Genomic DNA, 26458 nt, shown 5'->3' with positions numbered 1-26458 from the left:
TTTTAACATATTGTTTTTGTATGTTTTTAACTGTATGGTGTTTTTAATGTTGTAAGCCGCCCAGAGTCCCAGTCTTGAGAGAAGGGAGGGATATAAATGAATGAATAAATAAATAAATAATCCCCCACCTGTTTCCCAAAACTGGGACTCAACCAGGTTACATTTAAAACAAGTACTATATAGCTAAAACATCCAAAATAACATCATTAAAATAGAATTATATTAAAACAATTTTTAAAAAGAAGTTAAAAACATTACAGTTTCAAGCAATGCAGCACCCTCTTAGTAGCCCTTGCTTTAAAAATCTTCATTTCTAAAAGCCTATCAGATTTTTTTTTAAAAAACAAAACCATTGTCTACTAATGAAAGCAAACAAACAAAGCCAGCAAGGAAGAGATAATTCTGGCTTCCCTGAGAAGGGAGTTCTGGAGCCTTGGGGCAGCCACCAAAAAAAGCCCTACCTCACACCAGCTGTCACTGTAAAGGTTATGGGACTTAGGGGTGAAGCAAAATGACGGCTTGGAGAGGCCTCTGGCTGCTCCAGTGCCAGTTGGTCCCCAGTTGGCTTGGGACCTTAGCAACCAGACACCCCAGTCCTGAACCTGGGCACTGTCACAGTCCTGAAGGGGCTGCCGGCAAGGAACAGCCTTTTGTTGCTACTTTTCTGGTTGGCTTCAGACCCCCTTAGGTGTCAAGCACATGAGGCAAAGGGGGGGGGGGCAGAAGCTGTTCCCGCATCAATTGCTGTGGGACCATGGCAATCGCATATGCCTGGTCCCAATCCATGTTGCTGCTGCGCCACCAAAAATAAGCAGATGACCCGGCTCTTCCAGGTTAGGGCGGGCTTGGCGCAGCTTCCAGCCATGTTCGGGATGTGCATTATATAAACGCCTTACCCCCAACACAGCCTGACAGTGGTCCTTTTGGCCTGTCTGTTTTGGGCATTAGGTGGCCTCAGAGCAACCTCTGGCTGCATGGGGGGGTGTCATCTGCACATCCCACCCCCAATGTGGTGAGAAGCTGCACTTTTTGGTCCATGTGTCTGAGGCCTCACAGAAAGGCCTGGGCAGGCTCATATGAGAAGATACAGTCTATGAGATATACTGGACCTAAGTTCTATTGGGCTGTATAGGCCATAAACTAATAACAGTGGCTTAAACCCAATTGTTTAAACCCACTGAACAGAGCTGACCCACTTAATCCATTGAATTTACGTAAGTACTGATAGACTACATTTTCATTTATTCAGAATGTCTAACTCTAGTCAAGATCTAACAGCTAGATTTAACCCATTATTTTTCATCTAGAACTAACAAGAGTGGACACTACTAACAAGATGCTTCTGCCATGAGGGGATGGGGGGTAGGAGGCAATTGTTGTCTCCTGTAGCCCCTTTCTGCCCTGCTAGACGATTACAAGCAGGGTGGGGAAGATTCTGCAGAATAGATGGGGAGATGCTCAGGGGCTAGAGATAGAATCAACAAAACACCTTTCCCTCCTTTCTTCAGCAGACATCACCACCAGAACTGAGTTCCTTCTCCAATAAATCCAATCTGTTTTTCTGCTCAAGCAAATTTTAGATTGTCTGCTATCTAAAGTAAAGTTGGGGCCTTTCTTTTCCAAAATCAGGTGTTCCATTCTTCACATGGGGCCAATTCATTATTCCAATCACATTTACCATCTTACCTGGTTCTGTACTTCCTGTATTTTCTTCAAACTTACTCATTGCAGGTTAACTTATCATCTTCCTCCTGTTTTGCTGTCACATCACAAGCATGCTGCTGAGCAACATATTCGCTACAAAATTGTTCTTTTGACCTTTAAAATCACTTGTTCCTTCCTATTTAATAAATTTGTGCTCTCTATATACAAACCCGGCTGTTCTCCCAAATCAGCACATTCTAGTTCCTATTCCCATTCCTAAATATTTTTAAGGTTGCACGTCATGGCTGTAAATAGTTTTTACATTCAGTTGTGGAATATGCTGTCAGTTCTAAGCAGAAATCATCCCCAACTAGTGAACCTTTCAAATCTAGCCTTAAAAAATATTTCTTTTAGTCAGCATTTCTAAAATGATTGTTTTAGCAATTTTTTTCTGTGCTACCCGATCTAATTTTAACTTTACTGATTGTAAAGCACCCCTGGGATGCAGGCATGAAGGTCGCTACCGAAACACAAAGATTGCAGAGTATCGTAAAATATTCAGCTTGCACTGAATAAGGGAAGGAACATTTTATGCAGCACAATGTTGCCTGAAACAAAGGAAAACCACAGCAACACCAGATAACTGCTTACCTTTATCAGTGACTCTGTTGTTGTTGTGTGCCATTTCCGACTTATGGAGACCCTATGGTGACAAGGTTTTCTGGGGCTGAGAGCATGTGACACCCATAGTCACTCAGTGTGTTTACATGGCTGAGCAGGGAACTGAACCCTGATCTCCAGAGTAATAGTCCAATGCTCAATCCACTACACCATGCTGGCTCTCTTTGACTACCAAGATGGAAAGCCAACTCATTTTCAACCAGAAAGTTATAAAATCCTTTCAAACTCTTTCTGTGTATAATTGACTGTTTCTGAAAGAGCTCCCCAAAGGTGGCACCTATGCACCCAACCCGCAAACAGACAAATTTTCCAAGTGCACAATTGGCTCTGTGCAATAAGGATGGTTTGAACATGCCTTTCTCAAAGGCTGCCATTCTCTGTGCCACATGTCAAGTTATTTTTGAAACTGAGAGGGACATTCAAAGTGGTTTGTTATATGACACAAGAGTGTGCTTTACTCAACCTATATACATGGCTTCTGCAAAGAGTAGTTTCACCTTGCCATTCAACAATTTAAGATTGAGAGTATCTACCAAAGAAAGATCCAATATTATGTACTCAATTTTCCAAAATGTGTTTGACAGTGGTTGTCACCAGAAACTAGGAAAAGAGGGAAAATCAACTATAGGTTAAGTCTCCCTTATCCAAAATCCTAAATAAACCAAATGGGTGGCTGAGATAGTGACATCTTTGCTTTTTGATGGTTCAGTGTACACAAACTTTGTTTTATGCATGAAATTATTAGAAATGTTGTGTATAAAATTACGTTTAGGCTATGTGTATAAGGTGTATATGAAACATAAATAAATTTAATGTTCAGAATTGGGTCCCATCTCCAAGATACCTCATTATGTGTATGCAAATATCCCAAAATCGGAAAAACTCCAAAATCCAAAACACTTCTGGTGGCAAGCATTTCAGATAAGAGAGACTCAACCTGTATTGATCACTAACAGATTAAAGAACAGTAAACAGAGTATAAGAATACACAATTTGCGCTATGGAGGGAAGTAACTGGAATGCCCTCTTCCCACATAAACCGGGCTGTTTAACATTAATACATAATTTATGAATAAAGTGAAGAAGGGAGGGAGTAGTGAGGTAATCAAGATTGCAGATCACACCAAATTATTCAACATGCAGTCCAAACAGATTGAAAAGAGTTCATAGAGGATCTCAATAAATTTATTGAATGGTCAGCACAACAAATGAGGTTTAGTGTGAGTAAATGATGCAGACTGGGGCAAAAAAACAGAACATGATAACAGAACATGAGGTAAAAACATGGACTAAGGAAAAAGAGTTGACAATTATGGCAGTAGAACCATGTTTTGTAATGTGATATGTCCGCCATTAGGTTTATGATCCAATCCTAAACATAAAGTAATCAAATGAGATCCTACCATGAGCACTAGAGGGAACCAAGAAACCACATACATGTGATACAAAAAAAAAAAAAGCTCCCGAAATGCAAATTTAAAATAATCAATGTTGGTTCATTAGGAGGTATCTAGCAAGCTTGTTTTGAGTTACAACTATTATTTGCAATTAAGTCCTATTAATTTCAGTGCAACTTCCTTCTGCACACTGCAATTAGGATCATAAATTCAGGGCCATAATTTTTGTTTTTTAAATTTGACAGAAACAATCAAGAACTCACATTCTTTACTTTCTCTAATAGTTTTAATTCAGTTAAATATGACTTTCAAAGGAGAATGAAAAAAAGGTTTCATAATTTGTACCAATGGCTGAAAATGGAGCACTGTGTGCAGCAAGTACAATAAATGAGCCATGATAATGATAGTATCAGCACCCAGGGTGTAATTTCACTTAGAAATGAGAGGCTACAATTTTCATGTGTGACAACATTACAGGTATAATAATGGAATGCATTCTACAAAATGAACATTGTTACATCAGTCCAACCAGTGCTGACCCAAGGCATTTTGCTGCCTAAGGCTGCCTGGTGTCCCTCTCCCATCTTGTATATAGAAGATGGCCGTAACCGCGGCTGAGTCTTATTTTCAGTGCTGATGGCAATATAGCATCCTCTACTGCATCTGCGAACAGCAGATTTACTTAGGGAGTGAAAGGAAGGTTGTGTCACACTTCAAATTCTGACCTCCAACACTACACCGTACCACATTCCAGTACTTGCTGCTTGAGGTTTGGTTACATTGTGCCTAATGGCAAGTCCTGGACATCAGCAGGACTCAGTTTCAGTACTGACACTACCCTTGTGGTTTTTCTCCTGAACATTCAGGAGAGACTGTCAAAATTGGAACACTCACTCATTACCCAGGATTAAGCAACAGTGCTAGACACTTTCATGGCCCACAATGCTTACCATTAGAGATGTGACAAACCATTTTCGGGCTTAAGTCACCCTCACCCTCCATATTATATACAAACAAAGGACTAAGGCTGTTTTCTTACCTTTCTTACAGAAGTTCACTGCACATTTATGCATAGTCTAGCAACATACTAAAGGCTGAGTCCTAGTTTGTGGGGTATATAACCAGTCTTCCTTCCTTCCACCATACCTTTTGCACTCCAAATCCTCTCCTGGAGCTGCTCATCCTCTCTGTCATCAGCTGCTTGTTACATTTGCAAGCATGTAACATCAGGATAGTCCATATGTGACATATGCCAATATGTGTAGAGTGGAGAATTGGATTGCCCCCACTGGCTCCCTCCATGTGCATTTGTCAGAATTTTTTTTAATGACTTACTTTGCATTAAGACAACCACACAGACACTATGTACACCATACAAGAATGGACTTTTCTTAAACTATGGTAAATGCATTTAGGGTTTGGGGAACATGAGCAACTGAGAGTGAAACTACTCGGGCAATGTATGATATATACTAGCCTTCCACAGTCTGATACAACCCACATCTTTTGGACTCCAAATCTCATCAGCCTTGCTCAACTAATTGTCAAAGATGCCTAGAGTTGTAGGCCAAAATTGTTGGAAAATAGGTTAGTGTAGACTGACATGTACATGAATCAAAATATACAAATTTAGGAGCTGTCCAAGGTATGCCATTCTAAACACAAAGTTTAGGCCTTGGACACCTTTTTTAAAGTTCAGGCTAAAACCTGGAAAGGATTTATCATCCAACTGACATGGGAGTCAGCAACTGACACTACATAGAGAAATGTATAACTGTCTAAGTATGATTGAGACAAACCAGATTTAAAAATATAAACCATGCTTTTAAGTTTCACTGATTTCCCCATCCTTAACTTCCTCTGGATTGTCTCCCATATTTTTATGTTCTCTGATATGATTCACACTTCTCTGAAATCTATCATGTGAGTTAGTATAAAACTACTTACTGCGATGAGTGTGGTCAGTTCTGTGGCATCACTGTTTCACAAGCTGAAACAAAAGGAAGGTAAAGTTCAGCCAATTTATTCACAAATGATAAATACTGTTCTGTGAGCAGACACATCAAATATAATATTCAGGGATTTCCATAATAAATGAGAAATCAGACAATCAACATGAAGCAATTAGATAATCTAGATCATAGAAACCATTTAAGCAACAACAAGGCTGCACCATGACTCCACACAGGCTTGCAATATAACTACTCCTTTCACTGCCCTACTACTTATAGGCCAGGCACAGCCCTGCTGTGCCAGTCATGCTGATCAGTGCTAGTCTAATGATTAGCAAGGTCCCATTCCCAATCAGTACTCATCCCTCTATGGCACATAGAGTTTAAAGTGCTGCCCTGTGTACGGTGCTGCCCTGGTGTGACTCATCTTCTTTATGAAGAAGAGAAATCATACAAAGAGGAACCACATTTGGATATTATCATTCAACACTAACAAACATGTGAGGGACAGTTGGACCATGCACACTGCCCCTACCTTTATGTTGGGAGGAACACACTTGTAATAGGAATCCTGGTCTACATACCTTGGATTCCACATCACTTAGAAACCTGCATCATCAGGGTTTTAAATCACAGGGATGCTGGAGTTGTGGACCTTCATGAACATGCTTCTTGGGACAAGTGTGCCTGCCCCCACCCTACACACTGATGGTAGGGGGTGGAGTTGTGACAGTGGAGGAGAGGCCAGAAGACCTGGGGTCTTCATGTGATTGCCAAAGGATAACACTGAAATAGAGCTATTGGCTCTATGGCAAGAGAGCCAAACCAACTATGACCTTCCAGATATTTTTGGTGAAAGATTATAGTGAAAGATTATAGAGGTTGCACCCCAAAAACATCTGGAGGACCACAGTTGCTCCTTCCTCTTCTATACAATAATGCATTCACAGAGAGGGCCCAACTCATATTTTGCGTCATGTGCTCAGTGGAATAAAGGACACATGACTTCTCTATGTTTCATTGACTAAAGCGCACAAACTCTGTCCATCATATTCTGATACATCAGATGAGAACAGTACAGAAAAAAGAGGCCCAGCACAAAGCAGGAAAACTAACGTAGATATTCACTTGATTAGAAATGAAAAAGGGAAATCTAAAAAGACATACTGAGAATGAAGATGGAACAAAGATTGAATTGCCAATGGATCAGGTCTATTCTTGTGCTTCTGACAGCAGCTTCTTCACTCAGCTCCTGTGTTTTAATAGGAGCTTATCTAGCGAAATCAGCACTGATGTTTTTATGGCCTGGAAATAAGCATTATCATCTGCTAATGACTGCAGAGGTTGGGGGGGGGGGCAATGTCAGCAAGCCTAATGCAGTGGCTTTCTTATTCTTTTTCCAGTATACATTCAGACTCCTTCACACTCATCATGAGGCAGAAAAGGTTGCAGATTTTGTCCACTTGCTATCTCTCTTCTGTTTTTTTTCCTGAATTTTGATGATGGAATCATCAAGACAGGAGGAGAAAAAAGGATGTCCCTGTACAGTGGGCCCTAGATCTCTGCTGAGGTTTGGTTCCAGAACCCCATATGGATACTCAAATCCTATTAAATACAGTGGCACAGTAAAATGGTATCTGTTATATAAAATGGCAAAATCAAGGTTTGCTATTCAGAATGTATACTTTTTCTGAATATATTTCTAGCTGTGGATGCATAAATCTGTGGATAAAGAATCTGTAGATACAGAGGGCTGACTGTACTGACACTATCCTAGAGTTTAGCAGGAGCTACAACAGTAAAGACATTGCTTAGTCCTTACCAATCTCAAGCTTTACAACATGGTTCTGAGTCTGGCCCAAGTTGTGCAAATTTACTGTTCCATATCCCTCCCTGAAAGTAACATCTCAAAGATTTTTGGAAGGTCACTTTTAAAACCAGAAGCACCTTCTATATTATGCATTTCCAGTACCATCCATAAACAAAGTGAACAAAACCAATCTCATAATGAAATTTAGCACTGTGCTTGGTAGTATGGTTTGGAGAGTGTAGCCAAAGAGTATTTCAATAAAGCCTACCAGGAAACAGAAAGGATTTTACAAGACCATCTGCTCTGACTGAAATCTTCCCAAAGATGGTGAAAGCTGCTTCATTTGTAACCCTTAAAAGAATAAAGGTGACACTGGGATAGAACTGTTGAATTACAGGGCAATGTCATTCCACAAACATTGCCGAAAAGACTTTACTTTAACATTTCTCAACAGGTTATACCTGCTATCACCAAAATAACAACAACAAAAGCTAATATACTACCTGTACAGCATCAACACAGCAGATTGTGATAAAATATTTTTCATTCTTGACTACTCAGTCCAGACGCACGAATGATGCTCTACAAATGTGCAAAAGCCGTATGTATAAAAAAGGAGTTATAAAGAAAAATACTGGAAATGTTTTCTAAACAGATGGTTGTCCATCCCACACTTTCTTACATCAGGAGAGAATAACCTTCTTGGCCTTGAAAGCCACATCCAGTGTCAAAAGGGAACCATACACACACACTTAGCATGTAGGGAATTTACACCTCCTCTCCCAGTTTGCTGAGATCTAGGATGGATGGATGGATGGTCTGCATGCATGTATGCATTCATGTGTATGCAGATGCAGCCAGGCAGGGAAAGTGAAAAAGTGGATGGGTATCACCTAGTTTGTTAGGCTACACAGTAACATAAAATCATCAGCAGTATCAGATATACAACAAGATGAAGTTATTGATAAATCCAAAAATATCCCTCTTCACTAACTAAACTGGTTCAACATCACAACATCGAGAGAGCCAAACGCTTCTCTTATTTTCCTGAAAATCTTTCTGCCCAACATTATCTTACAGGTGGGAGGAAGAAACCATTTTTGCCATCTTGTACTCCTCCAGGAAAATACAAGGTCAAATGAAGGAGCAAGCAGAGGAGAATACTGACAAAGAAAGGAAATTAAGAGCAGTAATTGTTTCTATGTAAGAAACAAAATCCAGTTTGCATAAAGTACATATGGCACCAAACATGACGATGTGTCTATATGTATTCAAAAGATAATTCACTTTTTAAAGTTACACTTTGCTCTTCTTTAAAAGGAGTGAGAAAAGAAAAATCAAACAATATAATTATTAACTGTATAGAAAGGGTGGAGTGGAACAGAATTCAGGTACACCGCTCATGCTTATTTAAATCATATTTAGTAAAATATATTCTTCTGTTGTTATGTGCCTTCAAGTCAATCCAGGACTATGGCAACCCTATCACAGGGTTTCCTTAGCAAAATTTATTCAGAGGTGGTTTGCCACTGCCTTCCTCTACAACCTCATCAAGTCCAATTCTCAAATCACCACACCATGCTGGCTCTAAAATATACCCAGTAATTCCTAAAACATCATTATTATTATTATTATTATTATTATTATTATTATTATTATTATTAACCTTTATTTATGAAGTGCTGTAAATTTACACAGTGCTGTACATGCATTACATTACAATTTTATCTACTTTCTATCACTTAATTTATTGTACTCATTATTACTATCCCTTTGTATAACTGCTCATCAGATGATACCCATTTGGGTCAAAGGGTTATTTCAATGTTTCATCTTCAGGATTACCTAATAAAACAAAATTTCTAGGGAAGTCTTCTCTTGTATTGTGTCCTCCAGCAGATTGCTGTCTTATGCACAGGAAGCAAAAACAACTTGAGGGAGGCATCATATTCTAGATATTCCATGCTTATCTGCTGACCATCTGTGCATAGACTCACAGAATCACAGAGTTGGAAGAGACCGCAAGGGTCATCCAATCTAAACCCCTGCCATGCAAGAATATACAATCAAGGTACCTCTAATGGATATCCATCCAGCCTCTATTTGAAAACCTCCAAAGAAAGAAGACTCCACCACACTCCAAGGTTGTATATTCCATAGTTGAACAGCTTTTACTACCAGAAAGTTGTTCCTAATGTTTAGGTGGGATTTTTTTTCATGTAGCTTGAATCCAATGCTCCATGTCCTAATCACTGGAGTAGCAAAAGTTTGCTCCATCCTCAATATGATATCTCTTCAAATATTTCAACATGGCTATCATGTCACCTCTTAACCTTCTCTTCCCCAGGCTAAACATACCAAGCTCCCTAACAGATGCCCTTCATAGGGCATGGTTTCCAGAACTTTTAACACTGTGGTCCCCCTCCTCTGGACATGCTCCAGAGGAGTGCAACCAAAATGGTGAAACCATGCCTTAAATGTAAAAAGATTCTTTGTACACATAGCTTCTCCTTGAAAGATTGGGTGAGAGAAATCCTGATGGATCCAGTTTCTCTATGGAGAAACAATATGCACAAAAGCTGTCCACAAGGAAAGGCCCTCCATATAACCTCTGAACAATGTCTTCCAGTGATGCTAACATGCATGGCCTGCGGACCAGATCCAGCCCGGCGAGGCCTTGGGACCGGCCCCAGCCCGGTCCTGCTGCTGATTGCCGCCCCCGCCACAGCTTCCGCGCAGCTCTGGGCACCATTTTGAGTTTGGCCCCCCAGTTGTCTGAGGGACAGCAACCCGGCCCCCGGCTCAAAAAGGTTGCCTACCCTTGTGCTGACTCCTATATATGGACAATCAACGCATCTGTGGGAGTTTTGTGACTGTAAATACACAGTCTATGCTTGTCACACATATGCTATTTTGTTTATGTGCAGTTTATGCTAAGGTCCATGTATGAGGTTGGGTCCTCCATCCAGTTTGTAGGTTCTACCAATGACTTTTATTTCTATGCATATTGTGTGCATATGTGTGCCCAAACACTCATACATGCAGAAAATTGGTGGATGGCCCTATCTCAAGAGACTCTGTACTTGCATCTTTTTTTTTTCTTTTTTTTTTGAGGATGCAAGAACCTGCTGAAAGTCAATTATTTCTTCCTTGTCTATAAGAGGCCAGCAGTCTCAATTAACCTGTCTTATATTACTGGGATTTGCTCTTTCCATTTGATAGACTATAGCAGTTTTTTTGTTCACACCTTTGGTTTGCTGCTTTTGAGAGCTGCTTGCTATATATTGTTAATCACAGCCAAGGGCATTTTACAAATAATGCTGCACTTCAAAGACAACATGTCCATATTTCACATTTTTTAGAAACTGCTCAGCTATGTTTAGAAATTGATCATTTCCTTGCGCTTTTCCATTGTTTCCAAAGCGTGCTGCAGACTGCAAGGTCACAAGTTAAAAATGATTGACGAATGACTGGTAACAAATGTCTTGTAAGGCAGAAGTTAAAAATATTCCAGCCTCTCACCATAATTAGTAAAAATCGTCATGCTCTCATTATATTCTTAAAATAACTCTCTTTAAGAGAAATGATAATGTTGCATAGACTCTGGTTATGATTTCAAATGATAAAGATTAAAGCTACATGATGTATTTGCATTATGTTCTGCATTATGTATGAGAAACTAGAACTTCCCATATAGTTTAGCTCTTTGTGGTTTTCAGAACTCTCTCCATCAGTATTATTCATTCTTACACAGACCATTTTGATTTAGGAACACCTTATTTCTTTAAACAAATTGGACTGAACATACTAACCATTTCAGCTCCAATGCAACTTTTTTCTGCTCCCTTTGCTTTAGAGAAGAAGTGAGACTTTTTTTACAGACCACGAGATGTTGTTGGACTGAAACTCCCTTCAGCACTAGCCTGCAGAGCCAGTGGTAAGGAATGTAGGGAATTGCAGTTCAACAACATCTGGAGGGCCACACATTTCTTACCGTTTCTTTATAGCTTTGTGACAATGATTACACTCATTAGATTTTAGAGACACAGGGACACAAAATAATAATAATAATAATAATAATAATAATAATAATAATAATAATAATAGATTGGGGTCAGATTTAATTGTACTTCAGCCAAACCCACTGAAATCAGTGGGACTTCTGTTAGTCATATAGCTCAACACTTCTCGAGGGCAACATGTTGGAGAAGATGAGTATCAAGGTACACAGTGCATCAGAAGCACCAAAAATTTGTTCTTGTGGAATTAATAGGTAAAGTTTTCACATCTTTGGGATAAAGGCTGGTCCTCAGATTTTTTTAAATATATATATTCGTTGTAATCTGGGTGTCCATTTTATGAACATCTTTAGCAATTACCCATATTGTCATGAATATTGTTATATGTTATCTATATTGTTTTATTTTATTTTGATTATTGTTATTTCTCATTGCTATTGCTTTTTGTTGACATTCTGGTTATTCTAATTTTTGTATCATACTTTGTATTAATCTTTATCACTGTTATTTGTATACTGATTTCTTGTTTCAGCTATATTGCTTTTTTATTGTTACTGTCATTTATTTATTTTGAAGATGTATTTATACATCTACAATCCCTTAGTTTTTGGTTTTTGACAACTCTAGTGCTAGATGTATCATTATTCTTTATAAAACATATCTTTTTATTGCTCTAGAAGAGTGGAGTAGACCTACAGAAATAAAAGGGACTATTTTCAGTGTGTATACTATATATAGACCTTAGGGTCACCATAAGTCAGAAATGACTTGAAGGCACAAAAACAACAACAAACTATACATATGGCTAAATTTCAGTCTAAACATAGATGTGAGCTACACATCAGGCTGTTGTTACAAGTATACACTGGTTATAATTCATCCAAACCAGAGGAAACCACAGCTGTAACTTTTCTTTTAAAGTTTCCTTATCTTTCTTCTAAAGATTCTTATTTTTGCTCTAGAAAGATGTTGAGCAATTCTCAACCCATAAAATGGTCTACAAAGGGATGTAACTCCAACAAACAACTTTTAAAGCATTCTAAATTCTAAATGTAACAAGCAAATTTTTGTTTTTTAAGCCTGGGCAACTTTCATGGAGGAGAGAGGGAAAGTATAAGAAAATACCCCCCAACACTGGGAAACTAAAGTTAGCTGGGCTCCAGAACACTCAATTCATTCCGCTGCCAAAATACTTGGCATACATTCTATTGTCAGTGCATTTGGCAGCCGCTGCTGTGCTAATGCCCAATTGTCCTAAACTGGGACTTTGCCAGCTTCCTTGGGAAACTACTTTGCTGGCCTTATAAATCTCAGTGTGCAAAAGATTTCTTGATATTAGACCTAAATTTGCCTTGCCTTTGTCCAATTATCTCTGGTTATGCACCTTTAGACTTTGCTAAACGACTCCACTCCACCCTTCCACTTAACTCTTAAGAAAGAAAGGGCAATGAAATGCAACTTGTGTTCTCAGTGCCTTTGAAAACATAGAGCATGTGCTCCAAGAGAGGAGCATTTGTACAGAAGCATGTCTGTGCACACAGCTGCAACCAAGGCTGCAGGAGGCACATGACAGTAAAGCCATCTGTAACCAAGCAAGAGTAGCTTGTTCAACTAGAAGACATGAGAGGGAAATTATATGCTAGTGCAGCATTTCTGTCACGGATATTTTCTACAGGCAGCTGGGTATAGACAAGAAATTCAAATCTGTTTTAACATCTGAATTTAAAAAAGAGAAAAAGAAAGCAAGGTTGGAAACAAGAGTGCCTGCTTCAGCGCATCAGGACTATTCTTCTCAGGCACAGGTACTAATAATTGCATTGAAAACCACAACGTGAGAAAAGCTTTTCACCATAACCAATTGAACATTATACCTGTTACAGTGAATACAAAATTGTATGAATGTGACTCTTCATATTAATATTGACACTTCCAACAAACAAGTGTTTTGAATGTTCCCAAAGTCAGAGATGCACAGGTGAATGCTGAAAGTCATCTAGATGTGATATATTTGCCAGCATTTGTTCCTCTCCAGAAAGGTATACTTTGGGAGGAATTTCACCCTCCCTGGTTCCAGAAGTGTTTCTAAAGCAGCAGTTCTTAAGTTCTTTGGTTTGGCAGACCACTAGGATGTTCTTCCCCATGTGACAGAGACCAGCATCATATCTGTACCCATTGACTACAACTGTTTCTTTCCTGGAAACTTGCCCAAAGCAGCAGCCAGTGGGTTATGGATCAACACCAGTCCACAGACCATCACTTTGAGTGCCACTGTTCTAGAGCAGTGCTACTCAAAGTGATTTTCCATAGACCAATGATGTTGCTCAGCCCTTTGTTATTCTTTACCTTTGGAGAGGAAGCACTCTGTGAACAAAGTATGGTTGCCAGGTGAAATAAGGGGCAAGACTCCTGTCCCATTTGTGGCTGTGTAGAAGAGCACATTTCAGCAGGTGTTGCTTGCCTGACCAGCAACATCTGCTGAAACTTTATAATCACTTCAGGAAACTAACTAACTAACTAACTATGTGAAATTAAGCAGTTGGTTCAAAAGGTGTACATAGTCCCCTTCAAAAACTCATCCTCATAATTCCCCTAGAGAGTGATCTTCTAAAGCTCTCTAACCTTGATACTTCCCTTACTAGAAAAAGCTGTAATTTTTATTGGATAGCTTATTGCGGCTTGCTGTGCTGCTATCACTCATAAAAGCCACCAGCCACAGCCAAGCATCCAAGTTACTGTATATTTATAGGGGGCCCTGATGGCAAAATAAACTACAAGAACAAAGCATGAGTAGCTTGAATATCCTCAAGAGTGAAAGACAAGCAAGCTTCGCTCCATATCTACAATATGAACCATGGCATACGTCAGACCATTTAAAATATGTATTTCCTTGCTTGTTAATCACTCAGGGTCTTTATTCCTTGGAAGAGATTCATATGCATGAAGCTCTAAGTCATGGTGTACTCCAGTTCTTGAAGGCAGAAGTCATAAAACAACTATTCTTATTTTATAGGGCAGAGGATGTGTGTACTTGTTTTCCACTTTTATTCGCAAACACTTCTGAACTAAAGGCAAGCACAACCATGCCGTAAGATTCTAATCTTTTACTCACTTATCCAAGAGAAAATCCCAATAAAATCAAAATTTGCTATCTTATCTCCTCTCCAGCTAAACATTCCCAGTTCCCTAAGTCACTCTCATAGGGCTTGGTTTCCAGACCCTTTACCATCTTGGTCACTCTCCTCTGAACATGTTCCAGTTTGTCAATATCCTTTTGGAATTGCAGTGCCTAGAACTGGACCAAGAACTCCAGGTATTATTGTTGTTATTACTATTATTATTTTATCCCAACTTTCTCCCAATGTAGGGACTCAAGCGGCAATAGTAGTAGTAGTAGTAATAGTAGTAGCATTTCAAATTACTGGTTGTTAATCTGCTGCTTACTTTGTCTTTAATGTATACTAGTTAGTATTATTTTAGAGATATTTTAATCATGCAATGTTGTTGTTTTAGATTGTATGCTGATTGGCAGGTTTTTATTCTAACCCCCCGCCCCCTATTTTATTTGACATTACTATGTAAAGTGCTGTGCAAACTTTATAGTGCTCTATAAGTAAATTTAAATAATAATAATAATAATAATAATAATAATGGGGATGCGGTTCACTTTTCAGCAGTCATATATACAGTAACATTGCACTGTAATTCTTTTAGCACCCTAAACAATGCAATCCCAACACGGGTCTCTATGTAGCTTGCTTTTTTTCAACTACTATGAAAACCATTTTCATTATTCCTATCCATGATACCATTTTATAACATATAGAGACCAACATTTTAGGAAGCATTTATAACCCTCCCATATACACTCCATACAATTTAATGCACTGTTATTATTCATTTGCTGATCCAGATGACATTTTCTCAAGGTAGCAGTTCTCCTTTGTGTTATTTTGTGTTTTTATCCATAAGGAAAATTCAGTTTTTGCTACCAGACTGCACATTAATTCAAACAGCAAGTGCTAGGTATGGTTTCTAAAGTCTTACAGGTATTTAATGCATATTGCAGTATAACACCACTAATGAGGAATGACAGTATCATTTACATTTTGAAAAATTATGCAGAAGATCATCACTTCCTAGATATATTTCTCCAACATGAGTGTTATAGTGATAAATGTGCCCTCTTTTAAAAATACACAGCAAATACCCCCCACTAACCTACATGTACAGCATTGTATTTTTGCAACTTCGTGTACAGTATGTAGTTATTGCTTCATTCATTAGGAGCCATGTACTTTCTCCTTCAAAACTAGAATGTGGAACTCCACTAATCTTGTAAAAAAAAAAAAAAAGCAACGAAGGAGAAACAGAACATACATCATCCCTTGCAATAACACTAAACCATTTTCAGTATGTCATCCCACACACCACCACTGGGAGACTTATCACACAGAAAATAAAGCCGAAACAGAGTGGGAGAGTAGTGGCTTTCTCTGTGCTTCTCTGCATGCCACTGTAGCACTTCTATTCTCTTCCTAAGGGAGATGGTCATAAAAGCGTGCCTTTGATCATGCTGGAAAAATCTGTTTGGCAAAAGGCAAGCTTTTATGACCTTCTCCCTTGGGAAGGAGAACGCAACTATGACAACATGCAGAGAGGCATGGAGAAAGCCGCTATTTTCTCACTCCATTTCTCTCTCTCTCTGTACCTTTTCATTTCAGGGGTGGGTGTCATCTTCCAATGTCCGGGAAAGCAGCCAAAGGGCTGATAAGGCAGCTAGTTCTCAAACAAACAAACCCCCTCCCAGCACAGCAAAGTCAGTGTAAGCTACACAGTCCTGGAGATTCGCAGTAGTTCTACCAAAAGGGATTACCAAGAGAATTGTCAGACGGTCCGAGGTTCAGGGTAACAGATAGGCAGGTCGATAAAGCAGTCCAAGGTCAAGGTTTCCGGGTAGTCAAGACAAGAAACCAAAGGAGCCAGAGACAGAGTCTTTCCTCTAAAAGAGTCAGATATCCACTGGCAAAGAACCACACATGCTCCAGGTGCTTAAGAAGGCAAGGAGCCGGCCTTCAGCTGTGTCTGATTACGAAGACGCTTCTGATAAAGCCTCCGAGATCTTCGAAGGCCCTCTCTTTCTGCTCGACGCTCATTGAAGGTAGGCACACTGCCCAGATCCTCCTCCATGTCCACAGCCTCGGCACCAGGCAAACTTGATTGCTGAACCTCTGGAGGGGCCATAGACTCTGCTCCAGCAGAACTAGGGCTAGCCTCTGGCTCCTCCATTACAGGTGCAAGCCCCAGGGGCTCTGGCTCCTCCATTACAGGTTCAGGTCCCAGGGGCTCTAGCTCATCCTCTGAGTCCTCCAAGCCATCCTCCAGGCTGGGCATGACATCCAATCACTTATCACAGCTTTAAAAAGGAGGGGAAGGACGGAGATTTTTCTTTTCTTCTTTCTCTTTCTGAATTTCTCTTCCCTCTTCCCTACTTCCCCTCCTTCCCTGGGGCTTTTCCTCAGGGGCGGGCTGGGTCTCCCTGGGGTGAGCCTTGGCAGGGAACAGAGGCCAGGGCCACACTGCCTGGGCATTTACCCCTTCCTGGGGCTACGGTAGGGATGTGGGGCTGCTTGCTTCTTGCCTTAATGCATCTCAGTCCCTGCTGGGCCTCCATCGCTCCATCCGCCAAGTGCATGGAAGGTGCCCCCCGTCCTGGGGAAGGAGAGATGCCTATTCAGGTTCCCTCCCTCCACTGTTGAAGAGGAGCTGGGGTGAGGAGGATACACATGTATCTGAAGGGGGCTGGGAGCAGGAGGTATGCAGGCACACAATGATGACATTGGTGTCCTCCAGCAGAGCCCCAGAGCCCCAGACTCACTCAGGAGGACCAGTAATCTTCTTTCATGTGAATATCCCAGCCATGTGCACATGGTTTCAGGTGAAGTCCCCTTGTCCCTAATGTATGCACCATCACTGGGGACAATGCAGGCCTGCCATTCATAGATACTCAAATCTGTGGATGGCAAGTCCACAGATACTGAGGGCCAACTGTATATGGTAGTTGGAACTGTCCCTGTCAAATCAGGATGGTTGGAGGTATGGTATCAGAGCGAACCATCAGGCAGTAGGTCAACAGAAAGGAAAGGAAAGATTATGGAAAGGCCAAGCATTGTTGAATGTTTGATTTTCAAAAAGGAAACACAGTTAAGGTCCTATTGTTTGCCACCAACATACACCATGAGATGCTTCTAAGTGCAAAAATCAAACTGCAGTTCCCACATTAATCTGCCAGAATCACTTTGGAATTGCTTCACACAAAGGAGAAAATTCTATTACAAAAACTCTGGTTGTAGAATTCTAACCCCCCCCCCCAAAAAAAAAAAGCATGGAACTAACTTGACTTGTCTAATGCAAACAATTCACAATAAGCAGAAACTTTCACTTCTGTGCCATACTGTGTCAATCTTAGGTTCCATTAACACAAGCCTAAATCAAATTGTTAGCTCTAACCATAAAAGACCCAGTGAATCAATTGGTGAATAGTAACTCAGGAGTCGCATAAATCCCTTTTATCCAATGAGCCAAGCTGTATCTGGGAACAGCAACTAAATGTTGGTCATAAAAGTGAGCAGTTTTCTGTAGAACTTAGCAAGTGTTTAAACTACAGAAGTACTGCAGCAATATATAAATGCTTGAAGTTAAGAAAGTATCGGGGGGGGGGGGGGGAAGGTGGTTGCATACCATCCAACATTTCACAGATGAAAGCCAGGACACATATGGCCAAGCAACATTAAAATGTAGCTAAAATATGAAAAATTATTAAAAAGGAAAAACAAACAAGCTAGAAAAGGCTGCAGCAGTTTTCTTTTATCTGACTGTATTGCGAAGGGCAAGATTCTGCTCTCTCCTCTCCTCTTCTTGCTGCTGAGTTAATAGAGTGCAAGCTACTTTTGCACTTTGCACTTTGTTTGCAGCAACTGAATTAAGCTGAGGACAAAGGGGGAAAGTGGGAGGAGGGAAGAGAAACTGGGACATTTATCTGAAAAAGTGGAATGAAAGAGGATTATTTGGGACTATCCCTGCCAAATCTGACAGTTGTCAGGTATGTATGTGGTTGTTTCAGTGGTAACCCCATAAAATCATAACAGATCATAACAGGAAAGAAACGAAAAGAGCTGTTTTTGTCAGAAAGAGATTTTAGTACTCAACAGGATCTCACTTTAGCAATTTTACAAAGAGGAAAATATGCAGGCTTGCTTCACTGTGAACTTTTCCTTAATATGTTAAAATAGTAGATTGTTATTTGATGACAGACTAGACTGAAACAATGCCTCTGGTAGGCAGACTTTATAACAAATGGAAAATGAACTCAGTCTCAACTGTGAAGATGTGATCTGGCATGCAGCTGAGGAAGTTACACAATATGAACATGTTTATACAATAAATAAAAAAATCAGTCAGAGTCAAAGGGACCTTTCAGATTAACTGGTTTCTTCTCAAAAAGGCTATTGTGCCAATGCATGCAATATTTTAATGTGAACATTTTCCACTACTAATAAGAGTCATATGGTAATGCTGAGGTCTTTATTAGATTGTTGTTGGTTTTTGCAAATTTATGTGTGCTGTGTTACTTCATTAAAAGACTGTTTTAGTGATATTTATTTTTAGGCCTCATTAGTACGAATAAACACATACACTGCCTAACAGGGGAAAAAAGTTCATTCATTTACATAGCATGGCTACACAATTAAAGTTTACAAAACAAAGCTAAAGAAACCTCTAAACTCGGCTTCCTCACAAAGATTATGCCGCACATTATAATTTTTATACAATAAACTGAGACAGCTGTTTTTTTTTCTTTTAAAAGCACACTTCTTTAAATTCTATTATCAAATTGCAAATTTTATTTCTGCTCAAAAAATGATTACAGGGTTGCTTTTTTGTTGCATAATTTATATATCACATTTATATCCCAAGTTTCCTCCAAGGTATTAATATGACAGTCACATCTGCTACATTTATCACAGAAGGCCTGATTCACCCAAAATATTCCCGTCCTATTAAACCATTGTTTCTTGATCTAGAAATATGTCATGTGCTGTCTGCTGCCCTTCCTTCCTTCTTTCCTTTCCTTTTCATCTCTTTCCCCCCTCCACACACACTTGCTCTCTTTCACTTATCTTGGTTTGTTAAACAACTTTCATATCATGCCCAAACTGGAAGAATGGTTTCATATCCCCAGTTTAGAGACATTGCTCAAGCCACACTTTTGCAGACTGTACATCATAGGAAACAGTGGTTTAACAAACCAGGCAAATGAATTGAGCGGCAGGGGGAAAGGAGAAAAAAAGATGGAGAATGAAGGGACACAGTTCATTACAGTCATCTTCACTTTGTTTGTTCCATCATAAAAGCATGCCAACCTACAATCCAATAAAGGAGAAATAACAGCACAACTATTTCTCCATAGCTTGCCTATCCCCTGATAATTACAGAAAGGATGTTGTGCTACGCAGGACCTGAACAAGTACTGAGTACTGATGAAGTGCCAGAAAGTACTCAACCTGTCGTCTAATTGCATATATAGTTAAGATGTTGCTCATAAGCATTCGCAGTTCATGTGCAGTTCACAAACAGAGATTTTATAAATGTGAAGAAAAGCTTTTAATATGAAACCATTATCAAAGTCATTGAAATGTTGCGAACATACTAATACAAATCTGCCAGTTTCAGTTTGTATGCAACACTACTGCTCCTATGAATATTTCACAGACTTGGTTCAGGCCTTTAAGGAAGCTTTGCACTGTAGATATGTGGTTTAACTTGTCCCCAAGGGACAATCTTCCCATTATGCAGTCTATCAAAAACTATGAACACCTATAAACTCTTTATACACTTACTTGAAACAGAGGTTTGGTATTTTTCTTTCTTTTTTTCCTTTAAAATTTTTATTATATCAATATATATATTATATATTATTAAATTCTGTAGAGTGAAAAGGAAACAGAAAAATAAACGAACAAGAGAGAAGTACCACAAGGCTATATCAGGTAGATAATTAGGACAATAGATCATTCAAAAGGTTACTATGGCCTGTTACAGACAGCCAAAATAAAGCTGCTTCGAGTCACAGTAGAGATATGGTGTTTCAATGATGCATGCATCCTAAGAGTCCAGAAGTCACACCAAAGCCACACTCCAGCCCTAAGGACTGGAGCGTGGCTTTGGTGTGGCTTCTGGACTCTTAGGACGCATGCATCATTAAAACACCATACCTCCACTGTGACTCGAAGCAGCTTTATTTTGGCTGTCTGTAACAGGCCTATGAGTTACAAGAGGATGGAAAATAGTATTGTTATTCTTGGAATATGCAATAAAAGGTTTCATTAAGTGAGCCATCTATCTGGTCATTCTATACTTTTTGTGCTGTACAGTTAATTTCTCCATGAGTGCTGCCATAGCTTGCTCTCTCACTCATATGGCGAGAAATCCCTCTCTCCCTTCCATTTTTTTGGGGGGGGGCAATCAATAGTTTGGCTGCAAGACAAATACATATAAATGTCTTTATTTTTAAGAGTTACAGTATCTCCATGGAACATAAGCCCACCTCAGGCTTTGCAGGACATGCTGATTGGCAATTTTAGAGATTTTCTCAAAAGCTCATAACCATAATTGGTGAACATTAGGACCGAACCACCACATCTGGAGGTAAAAGTCCATCTCTTTCTTGCATCTTCAGCAAAGGGGACTCATATTTGTTGAGATATAACTTAATCTTAATGGAATATTGTGTACCAGTTCACTATTTTAATTATATGTTCTTTTATAGAAGATGAAATGGAACATACAGGACTGTTTGACAATAACCTATTCCATAGGGTTTCCGCTAAAAGCAGAACAAATCCTTTCCTCAAACTTAGGTAGCATCAATAAATATATAATAATTCTTTGAAAGCAGACCTCTAATATAGCCACGCCACACTTTGATAGTATTTGTTCAAAGCCAGTTAGGGCTTTCTGTGCAGTTGCCTTCACCTCAGGGTAAGATATAAAATGAATAATCTGAAAGCCCTGTAGCCATTGCCCTGGTAAATCGAATAACTCAGTGGTCCCAAAACTGTGCTCTTTAAGAGATTTTGGACTTCAGCTCCCAGAATCCCAGACTATTCACCAACATGGCCGAGGCTTCTGGGAGCCGAAGTCCAAAATCTCTTAAAGGGCACAATTTGGGGATCACTGCTGAATTATAATCTGAATGACTGTTTTAAGTAAGGAACCTGTTAATAAATCTTTCATCCTGTTTAGACCTTTTTCATTCTGTTCTTCATTTGTTGGTAACTGCCCTCAAACTGACTTTGACCTATGGTGGCCCTGTGAATGAGAAACCTCCAAGTCAGCCTCCTATCAATAGCCCTGGTCAGGTTTTGTAGACTCAGGGCCATGGCTTCCCTGATTGAGTCTATCCATTAGGAATGCAATCTTCGTCTTTTCCTACTTACTTTTCTAGTGACACATGTCATCTCATGATATGGCCAAAGTATGAACGTCTCAGTTTAGTCATCTTGGTTTCTAGGGAAAATTCGGGCTTTCTATTGTCCTTCCAAAATGGCGGCTTGGACTGTTTCTCCCTCTGATCGTGTCGTGGTTGCCATCTGCTCTCTTGCTTGCTTCTATCAGCAGCCAACTGCTTGCAGTGCCTCTGCAGATGTCCTATCTTCTTGCAGTAGAAACATTTTCTTTGCTCCCTCGAAGAAGCTGCCTGGTCCAGCCCACGTACATCAGGCTTGGCTTGCTCACTTGGCACGCTCTTAGAAGTTGCTGCGTCATTCCTCTCAGACAACCTCCTCTGGTTTTCTTCCACAATCCTGGCCACAACTAAGTCTCTCGTCAATTCTTCTGCCGGTAAGTTTTGCAAAGCATTGGTGATGTTGTCCCAAGTAGGGTCTACTGATTCAATCAAAATATAACACTGCTGTTCTCTACTTATTTCTACTCCTCTTAGCTCAGCCTGCACAAACAAGTTTTGCATTGTTTTTAAATGTTCTATCACACACTGCCCTTTTGCCATCTTCTGCCTATAAATTCTCTTAGACCATAGCATTTTTGCAAAGGCAGTTGAAGGAGTGTGTAGTCTTTGCAGAGTGTCCCACACATCTTTCGCAGTTTGTTTATCCCTTACGTCATTAATCAAGTCTTCTTCCAGCATTAGAAAAAGACAAGCTTTGGCTTTATTATCTTTCTCTTTCGTGGCTGCATTGGCGTCTGCTGGCAGCCCGGCTTCAACTGTGGCCCATAAACTTTCTTTTACAAGTAGAGACTGGGCATAAATCTTCCAGGTGGAGTAGTTGCTTCTATTCAATTTACTAAACTTCAAAATCTCCATCTTAATTTGTGCAGTGACTCAATTGACGCAGTCCTTCTGAGTATGCACAGCTGACCCCTTTCGGGCTTAATCAAAACACAGGAGGAGTTACTCACGGAGCTTATCAGTGCAGCGCAAACAGCTTGCTCTGATCTGTCTTCCACAAAACTGTCTTCCACTCTCTGGAACTTTCAGCTTCTGTGGATGCTGGGTGCTGCAGTAACTGGGCCCATAACCCTTGTCAGGGATGATGGGAGTTGTTGCTCTTCACCTCTGGCTCGAACTCACCACCTTGTTACGCACCGGCGCTGACCAGTTTTGGCCAGTGGTTAAAGCTTTGCTCTAAAGCAGCAGAGTTACAGAGAATAGGCTGAAGACCCTGACAAACTCTCCAAGCCTTCTCACTCTTGCTTCCACAGAAGTCTTCCCACTTCTTCAGGATCCAGCTGGCTCTTGTACCTTCACTCAAGACACCAGACAACTCAGTAGTCTTATATAAAAGATCTACTTTATTCTACTATATATAGCTCCAAAACTATCCAACACTACTACTACCCACAAAATACATTGGGATTCATAGCCATTATTATAGTCATTGCAAAATACCACCCACTGTTGTCTGTTTCCACCCAGTGGGCGTGTACATCCACTCTCATTGGTTCTCTTGGTTCAACCCACAATTAATGATTTCATCATCTCAGCCTTGACCACTTAACAATTCTCAGGTGTGTTCAATTATCCACTTTACATTTCTGTCCTTGGCATTTAGGACTTGCTAATTCCATTACCTTTTACACCTGTGTGGCTTCTAATTGCTTCTGCTGAGTCACCCTGACTCTCACATACATGTTTTATTTCATTCACTGTATATCCCATGTTGCATTTTCCTTAACAAAAGAGTGGTTTTGAAAAGGTATTATTGGGGAGGACACTGAAATCAATTTTCTTTGACACTTCTTCCAAGTTTTAATAGTATTTCTTTTAAAAGGTTTTTCTAACTGAGATACATATAACTGTGATATTGGAAGAAAGATTATCCCTCTCAAATGATTCATAGTGGTATTGTCAGCTTCCAATAGGGACTATGATGTGGCAGAATTATCTTCCAATATATAAACTAATTGCTTTATTGGATATGCTAATTCTAAATTAGGGACACTCAACCCTCCTTTTTCTTGTTTGTTATATAGTATGGTCTGGATATTCTGCACCTTTTCCCCAATTAATGAGGCAATTAGTAACTTTTTGCCAGTGTTTCAGTAGAGATTCAGCTACTCCTACTGACATGGATTGGAACAAATAGAACAATTCTGGTAGGCACCTAAATACCCTAAAGGCACCAGATCCCATTTGATCTTGGAAGCTAAGCAGGGCCAGGGTTAGTACTTGTATGGCAGGCCACCAACAAACACCAGGATATATTTCAAAGGAAAGAATTGGCAAAACCACCTCTATTCCTTGTCTAAGAAACCCAATGAAATTCACATAGTCAGCAGGAGAGGTGACTTCAACACACACACACACCACTTTTACTGCCACTATCTCCCCACACTAGGAAGGTTTTTTTTTCCCCACAGCCTTTTTAAAAAGTTGATTTTCACAAAGAAGAGATACATAATTTAGAGTGTTAGTTTTATTAATACTACTTGTGGAGCAAAGTTAGTGGCAAGAGCAAAGAACCTGAAACAAAGTTAGTAGAGAGAGCATGAATTGAAGACATATGCTGGATGTTGTGAACATCAGCTATGAGAACGCAGCAGCAGCAGCAACTGAGACGCTCACTCTTAAACAAGATTTACTGAAACCAAAATAAGGTGTACCTCGTGGACCTTTAAAAGTCATTCTACATGTATCCAGTTTCTTTGGAGAGTCTAAAATAGCAAAGAGTAAACAGTCCCTTCAAAGTCTAAGAAAGTATAAAGCAAAGATGGGGATCACATAGCCCATGGGCCTCTTATGACATTCCCCTGTAATTTTTTGGCCCCTGGTCACTTCCAGGCCAAAAATAGAGAGTCGTCACTGTTGAATGGCTCCAGGACTGGCAGTCTCCTTTAAACTGCAGAGACTTGTTGGGGAGTGGGGGAGGGAGGAGACTTTCCTGCTGTTCTGCAGAATTGGGGGGGGGGGGGGAATGGCCACTTCCTATTTTGAGGCATTTTGAAGGAAAACTACATTTTAGAGGGGCTAGAACACCAATATAACCCACAGAATTGGCCCACTCCTTTTATAAGGGCTAGCATCAGGATCTCTTGGCAGTCAACCTGAGCTTGGCAACATGTTGCTGAGACCGAGGAGCCAGCAATTGTAGGGCACTAGATGAAATCCCATTTGATTTTTAGGTCAGGAGATCCCCCTGAACACATAAATTCTAGTACACCCTTTAGCCATCACCTGAGATCAGGTCAATCCACTCTGGCTGAAAATTTCTAAAGTGGTGAAAAGGGCATTTGGGTCTCACAGCAAGAGTATTTGTTTGAAGACACCACTTTGCTGCCTGGAATTATCTTTCCATACAGGAGACAGTGCTCCTATATAAACAAATTTATATAGAGAAAAAAATTGTTCCTGCACTGGGAGGAGGTTGGACTACATGGCCCTTCAGCTTTGTTCTGTTACCGATCTAACACTAGATTTGATTGTATCTGAGTGGAAGTAGGAACCTCTTTAGATTGTTCTCTTTTTGTTGGAAAGAGACAATGACGTCCTCGATTCGCTTCCTAGATGGATTATTCTCTAAGGTCTTCTCACAACATTCAAGAGTTCAAAATTCAAGTATTAAGCTCACAGACTCCCGACAACAGGTAGTAAATGACAGTTTCCTTCAATGCAAGTTTTCAGCTTTAATATTCCTTCATCATGGCCTAAATCGGAAGTGGGAGGAGTCCTTTCTTTCACCAGGCTACAAAGAGAAAGGAATAGTGCATGTAAATCCACTCTTTTATTCTATGGGAGAAAAGACAGCTAACAGCTATCTGGTCTTTGAAGTTAAATTTACACCAAATTCAACAAATGTCTTCTCTCTCTCTCTCTCTCTCTCTCACACACACACACACACACACACACACACACACACACACACACTCACACACACACACACACAGAGACACACACACTTTCTCATTCATAAACCCATACATACTTCTTATTAGGAAACTATTAGAAAAGCATTATGGAACACCTCTTTTTTCCTTCTCTCAAAGCATACACACACCAAAGCTGAGTAGACTTGGAGTGATAATCACGGCTTTGTTTTCAGTTGTAGTGAAGTTCTTTTGTGTCTTCGGTGTTATTTTTTCAAAATCTCTGACTAATGAAATATCCTCGAATGGAAAGGAAAAAAGAAAAAGAAAGGGAAAAGCAAAGAAGAACTTCAAGGAAGATGAAATAGCAAAGTACAAAAGGAAGGGTCAGAAACCAAAGAGAAAATGGTAATGAGAAAACAAAGAAAAAATACAAATCAAAGTAGCCTGTGCAATTCTATTCTAGTGGGCACTGGGCCAGTTTTATTGTATTCAGCAGAAGCCAAGACGTAGCTGGCTGCTATGAAAAATCCCAAGCAAATAAACAAGGGCAAGGTGGAAGTGGCCCTCAAACAC

At 39.9% G+C, this 26458-nt stretch overlaps 1 protein-coding gene across 1 annotated transcript in view; it reads right to left on the bottom strand.

Moving 5' to 3' along the window:
• The window catches only part of BAZ2B (bromodomain adjacent to zinc finger domain 2B), a 291030-nt gene that overhangs the window by 195269 nt on the left and 69303 nt on the right, over positions 1-26458 (bottom strand). The window contains exon 2 of the mRNA XM_089519924.1: positions 5670-5712. The gene's annotated coding sequence lies outside the window, so the exon portion shown is untranslated. The remainder of the gene's footprint in view (positions 1-5669; positions 5713-26458) is intronic.

This window comes from Sceloporus occidentalis, unplaced genomic scaffold (genome assembly GCF_023333645.1).
Source record: "Sceloporus occidentalis isolate IW3139 unplaced genomic scaffold, rSceOcc1.0.p SCAF_4, whole genome shotgun sequence".
Taxonomy (NCBI): Eukaryota; Metazoa; Chordata; class Lepidosauria; order Squamata; family Phrynosomatidae; genus Sceloporus; species Sceloporus occidentalis.
This window is presented reverse-complemented; position numbering and strand designations above follow the sequence as displayed.